Below are 18,850 nucleotides of genomic sequence, written 5' to 3'. Positions count from 1 at the left end.
AAAAGTATTAACTGCAATGATACAGCAGATCCCACATTTGCTGTGATATAATGCTAGGTATACTGAGGCAACAACATGCTTAATGCCTGGTTTTATAGTGTATGATGTTGAAGACCTGGGCCACATTTCTATATTTGAATGCTTGAATGATATGGGGATGGGGACTCCTTCTTTTAAGTTAAGAGCAGCACAAGTGCCCCTTCCTTTGCTATTTCATCCCCATCTCCACTATTTCCTCCTCATAAGAAGTAGCTGAAATGGCCCAGTCCTTTTCACATGACTGTAAAAGTGGAAGAGATTGGAGAATAGTGTCACAGTACTAGACCTTTGCTTTTAGGGCTTTAGCTTGTGTTATCTAGCTATAACAATAATGACACTCTGTGTAAAACCTCAGGAATTCCTGATCATTACAGTGCTATTAGAAATGAACTGTGTTGATCGTTGCGATTCTGAAATGCAGTGAGCAATGATAACCAAGTTATTTTTTAACATGTTACTTCAGAACTCTGATTTTGATCAACCAACTGCTTCAATGTTAGATACGCCGGTTGTTTTCAATCTCTTTCCCTCCATCACCGGGAAGAAATAGCTATCTTTTTAGAAATTCCTATGATCTCCTCCTAAATCTGCCAATTCAGTACTACAATCTGCTTTTTTTTTTTTTAAAGAGAGTGTGTATTGTATGCTATTTTGTGTCTAAATCATGAAGTGTTGGGAGTTCATCAATATTTTTTAAGGAGATTATTCAAGAAATTGACTGTTGTAACATTTTTCTTTTCCAACCAGGTCCACGTTGGGGGAGGTAAAAGAAATACCTTTGAACAATCTGATGAGGATAGCAACACAAAGGGAAATAAAATAAAAACAGCAAATGGACTCCATTTTGGAAATTGGGGGAGCTGTGCAATGAAGAAAATCTCTGCACAGGTAATTTTCATTTTTTTTCATTTCCCTGACATTTTCTCTTCCAATAACATGTGCTTTGCTGCAATCTTGTCTGCAATTTCTATTTTATCCATGTCATTTGTTTTTAGCAGTCTGTTAGAAAAAGGATGAAAACAACCCTGAGTAATATTACTGCTGGTGACAATTTATTTCTGGGGAATTGATATTAAACTGATTTTCACATTGATGATTCTGGACACTTCAGCAAAGCTGAAATAGCAGGAGGCCAGGCTCATCTACATGAGTCTCATCGATGTGTCTGAGTTTGTTGACAGCTTTCTGTGTTCTGATGGTGGGTGCCAATTGTGACATTATCACAGAACATAATGTTTTGGGAAATTGTTTATTTCTTCCTCCCTCTACCCCCCCCCCCATGTGTGCTCTGAAGTTGGCTCTGGCAGCTTGATGAGGCAGCCAAATGAAGATTTTTGTGCTTAGCCTGAAATGGAAGTTGCTGTATTCTAAGCAGTGTCACGGCAAAATTCAAAGTAGTCCTTTCCTTTGTCAAGTCAATATTTTTCAGAAATTGAAAAGGAACACAAAAATGCACTGATAGGAATTGCAATATTTTGATCATATTGAGAAATAGAAGGTTCAGAATACCACCAGGACAGTTGAGGGGACACCATATGCAACCAAAAGAACATTGATTAAGATGATCAGAAGAACCCACTCCGTTAAATCACATGTACCTTTCCCATTACATTTCCATCATTTTCCACTGTATTGCAGCAGAGAAGAATGTGTCCCTATTCTTCCTCCATGGAAGCAGAAATGGGAAGAGGCATGCCCTCATTCTCCATCTAAAAAAAGAGGCAAATCCAAATTCGAGTGGTCAAAATGACTAGATAGGCGGGGTATAAATAAAATAAATAAATAAATAAATAAATAAATAAATAAATAAATAAATAAATAAATAAATAAATAAATAAATAAATAAATTCAGTCTTAGGTTCCAGCCACCCTCTGTTCCACTCTCAATCTGGTTGGTTCGTTAGCAACTGGAGTTGCTCTGAGTATTATTAGCTGAACCATGCCAGTTTGACTTCTGCTACAACTAGGCAACACCATCAACTCCAGTGGCCTTAATATATAGGAGACAAGGTTCCTGAGAAGTTAAAATTGTATATATTCATCTCTGTTGATTCACTTGGACTTCTCACTGGCCCTTTGCATTGTGTGACTGCTAAACTATCTAGATTTTCTTATATTAATTGGAACGTCTATGTGTTGATGGCACTCAATTCTGTATTGAATCATTTGAGCTGTTGTTAGAAAGCATCTACCATATCTGCCGGCATGTAAGATGACTTTTTTGCCCTGAAAAACATGCCTCCAAGTGGGGGGGGGGTTTGTCTTATACGCCGGGTGCACCCAGAGCGGGCAGCATGTAGCGCAAGGAGGAAAGAGGAGAGGTGAATGAGGAAGAGGAGGAGGAGGAGGAAGAAGAGGAGGCAGCGGGCGGCTCTGGCTCTCAGGCACTGCATGACCCAGCAGGAAGCAGCATGGAGAGGTGAGCCCAGCCCGGGAAATGGGCGGAGCTTGGTCCCCACCAACTCAGTCACTTCCTCGCATAGTTGCCTTCACGGAAAGCAGCAGCAGCAGCGTCACCTCCTTCTTCCCCGTGACCTACCACCATGTTGCCCGGGCAGAGAGAAGCTGGCAAGCAAACGACACCTGAGACAAGCCAGCGCCGCTCCGCTCGTCGCCAGCGCTGCCGCTGCACCAGGCTCCCAAGGACACTTCCGGAGGCTGGACGAGTGAGCAGGCGCTGGCCTCTGCCTCAAGCCAGCTGGTAGCCCGCCCCAGAAACATCCTTTCCTTCTCTTCCCTCTTTGGCCTCTGCGGCGGGGTAAAAGGCAGAGGGAGGGGTAGTCTTATATGGCGAGTATATAATGAATGTTAGATTTTGAATGGAAATGTTGGGGTCGTCTTATATGCCCAGTCGTCTTATACACCGGCAAATACAGTAGTTCTCTTCCATATTGGTGTTGTATAGGTTAGTGATAATAACAAATGAAGAGATGGCAGAAGTGATATTGGTGGAAAAATCATTCCTCGATGCAGTTTATTTACCAATATAAATGTGGTTTTAGATACCCTTTCAGAATGAGTGCCAGCTTTTGAGGCCTTTGGGCTATTAGAGAATCTCTGTTTTGAATTCTAAGCACTCTGGATAAAGGAATAATTGTATAGGAAGGGACTGGGTTTTGTGGTCAATTTTAAATTTGGAAAGGCAAAGGGAGTAAAGGGTAGACATTGCCCTCTCCACACTTAATTTAGTACTGCCAGTAGGAAAAATATGAGTTTTTGGAAAGAGGAAGTTGAGAAAATTCAAGGGAGGTATCCAGCGACACCATCCACACAATGGATATTATGTTATACTGTACATGATTCAAAAAAATATGAGAGGTACACTATTACATATAAGAGATATAGTAAATTGTGTACTAAGAATACAATAGGTGTATTCCCCCTGCACAGATGGCATAACTTTTGAAGGCAAAGTGCTCCAGATGAAGAAATAATCTTTAGTTTCACACTGAATCACACAGATCAATATGCAACAAATAATAGCCACACTGATTTCTTAACTTAAAGCAATTCACCTCCAAAAGTCACAACACTTTGCCTTGCACTAATATAAGTAGGCAAGATGACACGGGCCATTGTGAGATTGATTCTAGGCTGGTTGGATACCTTATTGTGTTAGGCATCTCACTGTGGAGCCAGATTGTGTGGCCTTCAGTGAGCTGCACAGTCCCTGGATGCCCCCAGAAGAAGGGAATGGTAAATAACTTTTGGGTGCTCTCTACCTAGGAAAAAACCAAGCAAGCTCTCCCGGTGAGTCAGAGGAGGCAGGGGAGGGGGCCTTTACAAACTAGGATGAACCATTTCATGCCCATCTATGATGATGATGATGGTGGTGGTGGTGGTGATGATGATGATGATGATGATGATGATGATGATGATGATGATGATGATTCTGCCCACCCAAACATAGAAAACTGGCATGACATTTTTGTGTGTCTACTCTGGAGAGTGGAGGGGGGCATGCACCACAATCCATGAAGCACAATTCTTTGCAGTCATGACAATTTGAAATAAACTATTGCAGGAAGAAATGCCTCTTAAATAACCTACCATGTGGTAAAATTATGTGGTTGGCTTTAAAAAAAAATCACTACAAAATTGTATATTTTGTGATATGACTTCTGTGGCTATTTAAAGTTAACATTTGCAGACTGTTTGGGGGAAAAAAGAAAAATGTTCAGAATAAATAAACGTGCTTATTTTATTCCTCTTTCTAAAAGCCATTGATTTTGGGAAATTGTGAAACCAGCATGGGGCAGCCTTGTGAGTGATGCAAACATATGGCCAGGTGATATCCCGTAGGGTAATGCTTGGTGAAGAACTGTAATAATAACAGCACCTGAAAAATAAAGGTCACCAATTATTGTTAATGCCAAGAACCAATCAAGGATTCAGGGGCGCCTGGATGCATAGGATGAGAGACTATGGTAGAAGCATGTATTTCTTTCAGCTCTGAATATATATTCTTTGCTGCTGAAATAAGGCAGGAATTTTTTTTTTGTAAAAAAAGAACAGATTTTTCCTCTGGGAGAAGTGTCTATGTTTTCCTGATGTAATTTATTTAGCTTAGATAGGAGTGTGTTGTTTCTAAAGTGAGGTTTTGCACTATTTCCATTGCACAGCTTAGCACTCTGTTTTAATTACAGGTTATAGCTTGAGTCAGCAGCTCTTAAAGGCTTTTGATCAGATAGATTAATTTATTTCTATAGAGAAAATAGATCAACATGTATATTCTGCCTTGCCTGTAGACCAAAGGATGGAATTTGCTAAACTCCATGAAAGTTACAAGCAGTTATGGGATTAGTATTTTTTCAGAGCCACAATGTACAGAGGAGCATAATTAGCAGAGAGACTACCAATCTCACAATTCTTTGTAGTTAGAAAGTCCTGCCCAAAGCCTCCCTCTATGATGGCTACAGAGAAAATTATGTTGGCCCCCATACGTATGTACTGAAACTCCTCTGAGAACTTGGATTTTTTTGGCTACAGATACCAACATTGTTAGGTGTGGGTTTTTTTGTTGTTGTTGTTTTGGGGTTTTTTTTGCAAAGTCATATTTAATTTCTGTTGACTACTTACTTTATTCCTTTCTGTGTTAGAAAGGTTTATCTTGCCTTTAGCTGTGAAGATTCTCAATCATTCAGGTGAGGTTATCTGGAAGTTGAGTCATGGCAACTGGACTTCTTTCTTGTTAGGTTGAAACATTTTGCTACTCATCCAAGTAGCTTTTTCAGTCTGAGGAGAGTTGGTAAGAGATCCCTGATATATCCTCCATGTTGGTTTCACTTCTGACTAGTCTGAATCAAGTCTTTAGCGAGACAAAGGGGGGGGTGAATGAAAATCCTACTTCTGCAGTCCTTCTCCACCCATTGTCATGGGCCATTAACAGTTGTTAACAATGGTCTTCCTGTTGAGTTTGGTCCTGATCTTTCTGGGGACTGATGAAAGGGCAGCATGATAAATAGGAGACTGGTTGTATTTAAGGCCTCCATCCCTGTTGAGTAAGGGATTTTCTATATCCATAGGTATGGCCTCTCCCAAACCACCTATCTTCTCAGTCCAAAATGAGTACATTTGATCATCAAATGAGTGTCCTTTGTCCTTCAGATGAAGGAACACTGGTGATTGTGATCCTTAGTAGAGATGGGGACAGATTTAAAAACGGATCAGTTTTTCCGACGAATATAGCCGATTTGTTAAATATCATCGATCCGTATTTGTGGGTTCCAAAGACCCCCACGAATATGAAGGGATGAATATTTACCCATTTTTATTCATATTTCGTATTTTTTTAAAAAGGAAAACAACAACAACCTTATTCTGTCTACCAGCTGCTGATCAGGTGATCGGCGGCAGAAAGGCAGCCACCACCCCACACAGACATCCAATACCACAGTCTACCCCATCCCCATTCTCTTCCCTACCATAGCCCTCCCCCACCCCCACCGACAGCCCCTTACCTTAATCAAAACTGCTGAGGTCTCTTGGCTTAGTCCAAGCCATGGCATGTAAAAAGGGAGACTGGCTGCCCTTTGCAAAGATGGCAGCTGCAGCTTCATTTAGGGTAGGGAAGCTGCAGCTGCCATCTTTGCAAATGGCAGCCTGGATTCCCTTAGCCTGCCTTAAGGGAATCCAGGCTGCCTTTTGCAATGATGGCAGCTGCAGCTTCCCTACCCTAAATGAAGCCACAGCCGCCATCTTCACAAAGGACAGCCAGTCTCCCTTTTTAAACACTCTGTGGCTGCTGAGGCCTGATGGAGACCTCAGCAGCAGCTATTAAGGTAAGGGGGTGTCGGTGGGAGTGGTTGGGGGCTAAAGTAGGGAAAGGAAGGGGTGGGTGGGTAGGCCACCCCTTCCTTTCCCTACCATAGCCCCCAACCACTCCCAGAATGAGCTTCTGTGACTTGTGGTAAAGACTCCTGGGGGAACCCAATTTCTGGGTGAATAACCTGGATTTCTGATATCCAATCTTCACCAAAGTTGCCAGGCATGTTGGGGAAAGACATGGGAAGCTCCTTTGTGATTCTGGACTCTCTAAGTACCTGGAGGGAGCTTTCCTGGGGGGTCCTGTTTGTGACTATATTAATCAGGGGTCCATCATCCAATGTTCACCAAACTTTCAGCAGTTGTAGAAAAGTATCCAATGAAGCTTCCCTGCACATCTGGTGTCTCTAGGTGGTTGGGGTCCAGTTTTATAGCCATTTAAAGCAAAGACAGATTGACGGCTTGATTCATCGATTTGTCGAAGAATATTCGTATATTTGTATCCGTTGATCCGTTAACCTTGATGGATAACCATTTTTTTTAATTTGTCCCCATCTCTAGTCCTGAGCCACTGCTTCTCCTCTGCTGGGCCAATCTTCTGTTTAGTGGCTGTTTGGTTTCTCCAATGTACAGCTCCAAAAACTCTTCTTTGCATTTGGACTGCATATACTATATTGCTCCTATTATGTTTTGGTGACTGGTGTTTTGGGTGGACGAGTCTTTGCTTTAGTGTGTTTGTAGGTTTGAAGTGCACAAGTATGTGTTGTTTGGCAAACATCCTTTTGAGCTTTTCAGACACAGCTGCCCTGTAAGGAATGACCAGACTGTTCCACTGTCTTCCTGAATTGGAACATTGCCTTGTTAAAGGCCCATTTTGGATATCCACAGGCAATAAGGGCTGTCTTCAGATGTCCAACTTCCTTCTTCTTGGCTTTTGTGGAGGTGGATAAGTTTCTTGCTCTGTGATTTAGCATCGTGATGACCACTAGTTCATGTTCTAATGGATGACGAGAGTCAAATCACAGGTAGTGATCAGTGTGTGTAGGTTTTCTGTAGATTTCTATTCCTAAGCTGCTGTTGGATCCTATTATGACTGTACAGATGATTGTCTTTGGTGTCTTCCCTGGTAAACTTGATATTTTGGGCCTTCACAGACCACTGCATTCATATGGTCTGTGAAGGCCTGTACTTCCTGAATCTTGACCTTCACCCAGGTGTCATCCACATACAGAAGACAGAAATTGTGAATTTTATATATAATATTTTGGGAACATCTTCAGGGGTGGTGAACCTTTGGCATTCATGTTTTGGGATTCAATTCTCAGAATCCCTAGCCTGTGGGGGATGTCGTCCAGGACATCTGGGAGTGCCAGAGGTTTGCCACCCCTGAATGCTCAGATGATTTCTCTGGCATCATCTGTGATGACTTTTAAAAAAATAGGTAAAATGACACTGTTGGGAGATGGTTATATATCTGTGTGACAGATACTTTGATCACAGTCTAACTGTGGGGAAATTGCCCAATAGCTCATAAGAAGCAATTCCAGAACATGTGTTGTCACTGCATGGAACCCATTATGATGAATCTGTAAATTACATAACCCAAGGGAATTCAAGCAATGATACTGCAAATGAGAATTCTTAGTTGAAAGGGTTTGCGTTCTTAATCCAAGTTTGAATTTATGACACTTGTTCCTGGAAAGCACTGATAAACCCAAAGCCCTGACATAAGCATATTCAATGGAAAGCTGCTGCTCAGCTTCTCCAGAGTAAAATGTTTCTCTGTGTATGCTTTTACATGTGTGTGGGGGGAGGACGTTTGTATATATAACTGAGTAAAATATAGTTTTGCTGAGTAGACTCATCCACTAGATAAATTTTGAACAGCTAGCACACAGTAATCTCTCCTGGTGAAAAATTACTACATATGTAGTTATGACATTCATTATGGGACAGTACAAATTAAGGAGGCCATCACCTTTGGAGAATTTTAGTTTCTTGGAAGTATTGTATACATCAAGTCTTTATTTATTGAGTGTCTATTTTCTCCTGTTAGAGATGGAAAATATTTTTGCTGGCCTCAACAGTATTGCCACAAAGTAGCCTTTTCACACCTACCCAATATTCTGAGAGGAAATACTCTGCATCTTGAGAATTAACACATTTCTAAGATGACATTTGGGACAAATAAAGTGTTCACAAAACAGTGCTTGTATTTCAAAATCCATGGGGGGGGAGAAGAGAGGGTTGGAATCACACCAACAAGTTTTAGTCAATGTGGTAAAATGTGTAGATTGGATGAAACATAAATAAATGTGCACACTAGAATAAAATGCTTGAAATGGGGACAAATTCCAATATGGGAGGGAAAAACAAAGTCTCAACATATAATACCACGAAGCAAAGATGGAAAAAATGGAGGTAGGTTTCAGAGAGCAAAATGTAGATGTAGATATTTTCTTTACCTGTAGCTATATAAATAAAGCAAAAGAACATTCTTTATTAGATGCTAAGAGTGGTAAACCAGTGTGGTGTAATGCATAGAAAATCAGTCTAGGAGTCAGGAAAGCTAGATTCAAATCTCCACCTTGGCCATAGAAACCTATGGGAGGCAGTGATAAAATCATGAAATATCTCAAATACCTTGAAAACCATACTGAGATCACTATAAGTCAGACACAGATTGATAGCACATAGCAACAACAGGAAAGAATAGAAGTGGGTGAGGGATTTTCTCAGCTTGAATTTACCAAATTCAGTCTTCACTGCCTGGAAACTATTTGGACCTCATAATTTGTAATTTATCAGGGAGAAAATCTTCTGCCCACTGGAGAAAGCGGAGGAGTGTTATTTGTCTCTTCTCCCATCGACCACTCCTGGAAGTTCAGGGATTCTCCAGGCAGAGTGAAACTGCAAGCTGCAGCAGATGTGTGGAATCATCAAAAGTTAGCTTCCCCCATCCTTCAGTAGAAGCCTCTATTAGATGTCACTAATGTCTGGTAACAGAAGGGACCTTTCCATTCACAGGATGATATATCCACATCCACTCTGTGCAAAGTTAGGGCCCCACTGGTCCAAGATAATCTACCTTCACCTGTTAATGAAGTCTGAACTGGCAGGAACTAATGAGGAATAAGCCCTTAAATTATCTAAGTCATAACGGTATGAATACTCTGGGGAAAATGTACAGAGTGGTGTTCTCTTATACAACAGGCCAATTTCAGAATGTGACTCACGGTAGAATATTATTTTAGATTGATTTACTCAGTAAAGGAAGTTATGACCTTTAGTTTGCAAGACATTGAACAGGGCTGTTAGTGATAAGACCTTTAGAAAGTAATCGATGCACAGGGTTACCGTAAGTTGGAAGCAACTTGATGGCACATGACAACATTTACTAACCAGATTGCTTTGCATAGCTTGCCACTAGTTTATACAGTGAAATAAAGTTTTGATTCTGATTTTCTATTATGCTGGTTGGCCTATTTTAGTGTTGGACTACTGATTATTCTACATTGTTTACAGCCCCATTATCCTCCTCCACCATATAGTGGAAACAGAATTTGGAAAAGCTATCCTAAAAATTCCAGTTCCAATGGGGTAAACTCATGAGCAGTGAAATCTGATAGAAACTAACTGTGATGTCCACCCTCGTGCCCGTTTGCTTGACCTTCAAGCCTCAGAGAACAGGAAGGCAAATACTCTCTTCTTTTATACTTGCTGCCACCAGGTGATCTCTAAATCACCATTACTTCAGAAAGATTCAGGTCCACAGTTCAATTTCTTTAAAATAAAACTTTGGTTTATTGATTACAGAGATTCATAAATATCTCCAGTAGTTAATCACACCTAAATTTCCCAAACTACACACTCTATTGCTCTGTCTGGCTTTTCTCTCCTGCCTGACTCTTACATTTCTCTAACTGACTTAATCTCCCCTCTGACTCTCTTATAGCATCTCTCTTGACTCCGCCTCTCAGCAACATAAATATTCATAAGCCATTACATAATACAACAAGAACCATAGATCTAATAAAAGGAGAACCAATACCATAACATAGCATTCTCACTGGTGGAGGGAGGTACATGTTAGCTGGAGGATTCTGGGAGCTATAGTCCAAAAGAGCAACTTTTAAAAACTTCATCCAGGTCTAAAAGGAGAATTTGAACACACTGACTATTTGATTTCATGCTCAAAAGAACATAACACAATACAGCTACAATGTGTATTTTAAAATGCAATATAATTAGACATGTCTAGTTTGAGTTAAAATTTGTTTCTATGTGCATAAGGTGTAAGAAAAGACATATTTTGTGTTTCTGCTTATTTTCCCAGTAGAATTATGTGTAAAGGTAAAGGTTCCCCTTGACAATTTTTGTCCAGTCGTGTCCGACTCTAGGGGGCGGCGCTCATCCCGCTCTTCAAGCCATAGAGCCAGCGTTTGTCCGAAGACAATCTTTCCATGGTCACATGGCCAGTGTGATTTAGACACAGAACACTGTTTACCTTCCCACCGAGATGGTACCTATTTATCTACTCGCATTTGCATGCTTTCGAACCGCTAGGTTGGCGGGAGCTGGGACAAGCAACGGGCGCTCACTCCGTCGCGTGGATTCGATCTTACGACTGCTTGGTCTTCTGACCCTGCAGCACAGGCTTCTGTGGTTTAGCCCACAGCGCCACCACATCCCTATTTTGTGACTTATTCAGAAACAGGAGGGAAGTAGTTTGTGCTGGATGTATGTGAAACTGAGACAGATTGAGAAGAGACCAATCTACTGATTTATTATGCACAGTTTCCAGGATAGGAACACATGCAGTTTTTACATATGCTTCCATGTACTTTTAAACTGAGGGGGGTGCTACTGTTTTCAGCCCTTTCGATTTTAGCTTCCCTTTCTGTCATAAAAAAAATCCCTTTTATGGAGGTCACCTTCCCACAGAGTGGGTGTGATTTTGATGGCAAGAGAGAGAGCGTGTGAGAGAGAAATGCCTTCTTTCCTTGTTTGTCTAACGGAAAGCTTTCAAGCTGATCTCATCACTCTTCTCCTGCTAGTTGCAGGCAGTGACATCTAAGTCAAAAAACATTTTCTTCTTTCAGTGAGAAACAGGGAGGAGCTGAATTGCCCTCCTGTTTGCTGTTTAGAATGACAGGCTGGCGAATGGGGCTAAGGGTACACAGGGGCAATATCAAACAGCAAATGTGGTTGCCTTTGCTCACTTCGCATTCATTTCCAGCATGACAGCACAACACCTGGAGGTCATTCTCATGATGAGCTTCAGGAGTCAGCTGTGAATGGTTTTCCTTTGGCTTCTGTTTTATCCCATTTCTCAGCAATTTAAGAACACACTTTGGCTATGTTTAAGAAAGGCTGATGAATTGCAGTAAGAGTAGAAAATGGAGAGTGATTTCACAAGTTGCCTGGAAGTTCTGAAATGAATGGAGGCAAAACTAGCATGTACAGTGCTAGGCAGATGCACAGGCAGTTTTAAAGAGATATGCTTTCTTTGAGTATTACTGACAAATGTGAAAACCAAAGCACTCATACTTATGCTCATATTTATGCTCTTGGACCATCCCTGTAACAACCTTAAGACAGAGGTGCCTGATCACAAACTCCGACCTACTCTTAATTTTCTATATAGGGCTTTGCATTCTGATCGGTAGCAAGGGGAAAAAATCCCATACATGCTCAAAGGTACTCTGTATTTTCATAGTTCAACCACATTTTGTGCGCCTCTGGTCAATTAGATTGGAGAACCATGACTTTATTGAAGAGAATGATCTACCATGAGAAAGGCAACTATATAGAAGTGTTGAATGTTGAGTGAGGTGGAAGATTTTAGCCTTTGTCCTTGATACTCTTATGTGTTTGTTTGTTGTTTATTATGTTCATATTAATCCAGTGAGCTCAAACTGGCATACTGCGGTCTCTGTCTTCTAATTGTACCATCACAACAACTGTGTGAGATATTTCAGATGGTGAGAGTGTTACTGGCCCAAGGTTACCCAGTGAATTTTGTAGCTCACTTGGCTTGCTATCTATCATTCAAGGAAAAAAGAGCAGCTTCCAGCATGCAGTTTTTGAGCTCCCAGGCAAAAAGTTAGACTGGGGACCACCATTTACTTTTCTGTATGAGCTCATCATCTTGAGAACAACAACAAAAAGAGAGAGTCGTAATTCATAAGACCAAAGAGCCTAACACCATGCCAACATGACCCAGTCTATCCCTTCCACAGCATCCAACACTCGTTTACAGCTGGCATGCTGACATCATGAAGTGAGACAAGTGGGAGAGGAAGAGCAAAAGAGCAAAAAGCAGTGTAGGATGGATAGGAGAAGGGAGGAAACAATAAGAGGGACAGAAAGTGCAATCAAGACAGTGGAAGAGAACTGGGAGAAGACAGAAGACTGTAGAGGAGGTCAGAATGAGCAAGTAAAATGGTGGAGGACAGAGGATTGGGTATTACCCAGGAAGCAAACCCCTATCTCAACACTGACACCACTGGAAAAATAAAGTTGGACTTGTGATAACTTGCTTTATGACCTTTGTCAGGGAATTAATTATGTATTATGTTTTGGGGCCTGTTATGTCCAACCCTTATGAAAGCAGGACTGTATAAGTAAAAATGGAAGATCACCAAGGCCTACTAACAGTTCTTCCCCCCCCTTCTGCCTCTCACTCCTACTAAGTCTCTTAGAGCAGTGGTCCCCAACCTTGGGCCTCCAGATGTTCTTGGACTGCAACTCCCATAAGCCTTCACCACCACCTCTGCTGGCCAGGATTTCTGGGAGTTGAAGTCCAAGAACATCTGGGGGCCCAAAGCTGGGGACCACTGTCTTAGAGAATATCTCCCCTGGAGAGTAGATGGGATAACGACACTAGGTGAAAGAGGCTAGAGCAGAAAATGTCCTGCTTCTAAAAATTGCTGTAGAGGGTGGAAAATTGGCAAATGTATGTTTTTGCTGCAATGAATCTTAAATATTTTGATAAGAGTCTAAGGAACAATATCACAACATTTGACATTTCTGGTAACATTCTGTAGCCAACTGTTGTCAATAAATGTCCAACTATCCTGATTTCCATCTGTGGCAGGTAAAGGCTCTTCTTTATGCTATTGAAGTGGGGTCATGAGAAGGAAGAAATAGGCTTTATGATAAGCAAGTTGCCATGACAAGCCTCACTGCAATTGCATTTTACAAATGTTGAATTGTTCTTTCATGAATTTATTTCCCCCGACAAATGGTTTACATGAGGATGCATTACCTTTCTTTGGAAGGAAAGCATATTTTTCACACAAATGGTGTTAGTGCTATTGATCTTTTCACAGTGATTAACACCGGGAAATGAGTGTTATGGCAACAATGTGTTGTAAGTCCACTGAGTTAGACACAGAAAACTAAAAGGCTCACGCAGGGCAGAAGTCAAAGACCTGAAGTAATGTAAACTTCTGTTATGCTTGACATTTTGAATTCCCCCTTTTTCTTCTCCTAGGGAGTTCTTTGTATGAAAGTCCATTCTTGGACATTACTGTCATTTCTGCTTTGGCTATGGAACATTAACTCTGTTTTTGTTGCTCACATCTTGCAATGAGCAGATGAATCATGGCATATCCAGGCTGATAACTGAGCATTTTTGTACTCCTAAGTGTGTTTAAATATATGCACATCCAGGTGTATGCATGCCTATGCATATGCACACACAGAGCCATGCAAACATTTTTAAAAACATCATTTTGGCACATCCTTGTTTTGTGATTTTTTATTTCCCTTAAGTAGAATCACAAAGAAGCTAAGGAGATATAAATATATAAATAATATTTTTCTATTTTGTTAAGTGTGGAGGGAGGGTTCCTCCTCTCTACAGGGAGAATAGAAGAAAGGAAAATGAAGAATGATGTCAGGAGAGACACTAAAGGGTAAAGTGACTGCAGGCAACAGCAAAATTAGTCCAAGAAAGGAAGGGCCAAATAAAACAGAGCAGAAAAAAACAAAACAAAACAAAGCAATGGGTAAATTCCCAAAGAAATGAGGTGGAAGATTTTTAAAAAAATCCCAAGGAGACATGCTTCCTTGGCAGGCTGTCTGGTTGTAGCTGCAGTTAAAAATAATCCAAAGCAACGTGGGGGGAAATGCCCCCAAAATCAAGGGGGGGAAAGGAAATGACCCACAATGGAGGCACAGAGGCAGGCAGGCACGCAGCACAATTCAAGATGAAGGGTAACAGGAGCTCTACAGCACATACTATTCTCACCTATAAGGAACAAATGAAACAAAGAGCACTCCTCGCAGGGCTCCAGCCATTCCGAGCCCTTTCACAGATGCAGAATTCCTGCTCCCCCTAGACATTCGAATTGGATACTGACAAGCAACCCTTGCAGTGCTGGCAGATGACAAAAACCTTGGGTGCTCTGACAGACAAAAGGATGATAGAAAGTAACAGAAAGAATACAGAAGAATAATTAAACTTTCCTGTATCCCTTTTTTCTTAATGTGACATTGTCGAACTCTCTTTTAAAGGGTGGTAAATCTAGATCCCACAGTTTTAGTTGGAACATTCCACCTTATTCTTCCCTCCCCTGAGATATTCTGGCCACCAAAATTGGTTTATGTCACTAACACGCCATTTGAAATTGACCAGTATAAGAGCTTGAAGTGATATATGTAACAAAGAGATATAAAAATCTTGTGAAGGACAATACTGCACGTACAAACAGTGAAAGACAGTCATACTTATATCTTACATAGGAAATTGATGAGAAGGGTAAAATGAAACAGTATTCTCCCATTGATGCTCCAGGTCTCTGTAGAGATCCTGAAAAAATTCCCCACCAGAGGAAAACAGAAAAAAAATCAAAGAGATCTTAAAATGGCTGATTACTCCTTGCATCTCTACACTATGTTGTCATTTAAGAAAGACAAGAGAAGACAGGATGATCAAGCCCACTGGGCTATCTCTCCTCCCTCCTCCAGTTCATATTATTTGTTATAAATGTTGATGTTTTTTACTTCCTTCACAAAGCCTGTTAACTGTATTCATATGTTGCATGAACAGATATTGTCACAGCCATCATGCAAAACTAGAGTGTTGAGGAGGCCCCAAACTGTTGAATTCTACAGAGTCCTTACATGTGCAGATGTAAATCTTTTATTGTTTCATCCTTGGTTGAGGAACTGGGCTGAAGCAGGGGGGGAAATCCTTGCTCTGCTAAAGAGGGCAAGTAATTTTAGATGCTACCAAATAGATAATTTTTGCACAAATTGCATATTTTGTGCAAACTTACACAACTTGCTCCAAAATCAAAAGCATAAAATGGATTGTTTACTTTTTTTTTTTTTTTTAGGAATCAGCCAATCCTTCTATGCTTGTTCTCTCTGTGTGTATGTGTATGCATGTGTGTGTGCACATGCTTTGTTTCTTAAAGGAAAAGTATGCTCGCCTCAGATATTATTTAACTAAAACTTCAGGAAGCCTTCATCACTAGCTGGTCTGTTCAGAACTGTAAGTAAAGAAAATGGTTTTAATCTTTCTCCTTAAAATGTCTCAGGATGAGTTATGGAGACTGTAAATTCCAGTTAATGAGAAAAAGGGGTAGACTGTTCAGGGGAACCTGAAGCTAATTCTGGTCTGTGAATCCCTGCAATTCTGCTGTGCAGCTAGAAAAAAAAATTAACCCAAATTCAAAACTAGGCAAGAAATAGATTATTATTATTTTTAATGCTCTTGCAATAAATACTTTGTAAGAAGAACATAAAAAGTCTTTCTTTTGGAAAATCTGGCAGTGGTCTGATGGAGTACAACAAGTTGGAGCAAGTAAAAAAGTCTCATCTGATAGTCTGACAGTGCTGCCGTTCTGTTTATTCAGTGGCTAGACTATAATTCTGGCAGTATCCATCAGCAGTGGATTTACTAATTAAAAAAAGGGAATGAACCAGCAGTGCAAAGGCTGGTATTCTGCACCTGCTGAACAAACGTGCCAGAGTTTAGTTCCTGCTCTCTTTAGAGCATTGGGTATTGCTTGGCAATGAAGAGAAAAGCCTCAGGTTTGCAATAAATCTATGAAGGCTGTCTTCTGCCTGGAATCACTAATTCACTAGGACTTTCTTAGGTCCACCGGAGGGTCATTCATTTTCTGAATTGCTCAACCCTTCACACAGAGACATGCATACGCCGATCTCTGGAAGCAGCCAAGTGAATGTGAGCCTCATTAATTTCCATGCCCTGTATTGAAAATTATCCAGAACATTTTCCATTAAAATTCAAGGTTCATATCCACACACCTTCCATGTAGCACTGCTCCAAATTAAACTCACTTATGCATTAGGAAAGGTGCCAATGCAATCATGGTATATAGCTTAAGTGCTGGAATGATGTCCTGGATTTAAGCTATCTAATTCCCTCTTGCTTTGGTTTCTCTCTCTCTCTCTCTCTCTCTCTCTCTCTCTCATTCTCTCTCTCTCTCTCTCTCACACACACGCACACACACACACACACAGAGAGAGAGAGAGAGAGAGAGAGAGAGAGATACAATCTGTTTTTTTAAAAAAAATCCAAACATCACTCCCCAAATTGATAAGAGCCCTGAGATCATATTGCTGAACTGATTTGTAAGATGAAGAAAGTATGAGACACACTGTGAAAATAAAGTTTTACATTGCACTGGTAGGTTATTTGTTCTTATACCAGTCCATTAAACAATACAGAGGGTAGCGTATCAGCATAATGATTTCCTCTCTGGCACCACAAGGGTGTGCTCCATATTTGGCTGAACATCTGTCATGAGCATAGCAATCTCTTTTCCCCACCCTATATTCTAATAAACGTGTTGTATCACATTTATTTTGTGGCCAAATTTTTCTATAGCTTTGACTTACTGACTTGTTGATTAAAACACACACTCAAGCTTTGTAACTTGCATTTTTGTTTAAATCGAGGTTTAGCCACCAACACAGCCACAGCCACACACAAACAACCTGAAAAAGCTAGAAACCAAAAATGTAGAGTTTAAAACTAAAGGAAGAATAGCAACTTGGGGTGCAACCAGATGGGCATTTGTCGCATGGTTTGGTCTGGGGTGGGGATGGTCTGATTCACTTTTTTTTCTTCATGACCATGTAACCTATGTGTCATCTCAGACTAGCCTGCCCCTGGTTGGTGCTTGCCCACACCCTTTTGGGTCCCTGTCGGGGGCTACTGACAGGGACCCAAATGTTAGGAAAGTGTGAAGGCAAGAGGAGAAGGGGACGACAGAGGACGAGATGGTTGGACAGTGTCACCAAAGCTACCAACATGAATTTGACCCAACTCCGGGAGGCAGTGGAAGACAGGAGGGCCTGGCGTGCTCTGGTCCATGGGGTCATGAAGAGTCGGACATGATTAAATGACTAAACAACAACAACAGGAGCTACTAGTTTTTGTTGTGGTGGTGGTATAGGTAAGATCACTCAATTTTGGTTTGGTTTCTGCATGTAAGAGTGCTTGGATCAAACCAAAGTGGCTGTCTGAAGCTGTCCCTTTGCTTAAGTCACTTAATGATGTTGACAAATGTAACACTTCCTTCCCATTCCCTGTAAGATTTCCAGTAATTTCCTGAGTAGATTTTTTCTTCCCCTCCTTCTCATCCCTTTAAAAGGCTGAGCATATGATGTTGTGGCATGCTAGAAAAGAGGCAAATCTTGGTCATAGTTACTGGCAGCTAGCTGACTAAATGCTGACAGCAGCATAATAGCTTTTTCTGCAAATGAAATCTATCACCTTGGGCTGTGTTCTCTCCACGTCTCATAACCTAGTAAACAGCATCTGGCCTCTTCCTGACTTTGCCCTGGCAGAGCAGAGTGGAGGCACAGGACTGGCGAAGATGTGTTCCTGAGGGGAAGAAACTGCACTTCTACGGAAAGTGCTTCCCCCCACCTCCTTTTGCTCTTTTCAAGTAAAAGAATGGCTGGGGGAAAAGAAAGAGCTTTCTCCTCTCAGATCAGCCTACTGGAGGACCTTTTGTCATCTACCAAACCCAGTCTTAAAGGGCCGGGGGGGGGGGAAGTGGGGGGTGGGGAGGATGTCTAATTGCTTGTATGGATTTCTTTCCACATTCCAAGGCTGCCAAAAGAACCTCCCAATGGGTTTCTGGCCGTAAAAAAGCAATGCAACGATTTCCATTTGAACTCTGCCCTCTCCAGAGACATTCATAAGTTCACTTTATACAAGCAGTTGCCCTCTTACATGGTTTCCTGAAGTGGAACATGGCACTCGGGTCTCTGGAAAAAATAAAATTACTGGAAAAACTCTAGTAGTCGAAGACTAACAGATCATTTTTGTTTACAGTTGCAAAATGATAACAGGTTTCAAGGAACTTTTGGATCTAGCTTGGTGGTGCCCACCCCCCCCCTCGGATAAATATAAAGTATGGAAACAGAAATATGAATAATGATCACAACAGAGTAAGTCTGAGGCTGAAGCAAAAGAATCTAGAATTTTGAGAAGGTGGTGTTTAATCCCTACAATATAGGTCGCAGTGCCAGAGATTTGGAGTTCAGTTCCCCACTG

General features: G+C 41.1%; 1 protein-coding gene across 3 annotated transcripts in view; it reads left to right on the top strand.

The window, feature by feature from the left end:
- The window catches only part of LRRC4C (leucine rich repeat containing 4C), a 949,507-nt gene that overhangs the window by 514,898 nt on the left and 415,759 nt on the right, over positions 1-18,850 (top strand). For all 3 annotated transcript variants that reach the window (XM_072985958.2, XM_078389277.1, XM_072985960.2), the window contains one exon: positions 787-927. The gene's annotated coding sequence lies outside the window, so the exon portion shown is untranslated. The remainder of the gene's footprint in view (positions 1-786; positions 928-18,850) is intronic.

This window comes from Pogona vitticeps, chromosome 1 (genome assembly GCF_051106095.1).
Source record: "Pogona vitticeps strain Pit_001003342236 chromosome 1, PviZW2.1, whole genome shotgun sequence".
Taxonomy (NCBI): domain Eukaryota; kingdom Metazoa; phylum Chordata; class Lepidosauria; order Squamata; family Agamidae; genus Pogona; species Pogona vitticeps.
Note: the sequence above shows the minus strand (reverse complement) of the source record. Positions and strands in the feature narration are given on the sequence as shown.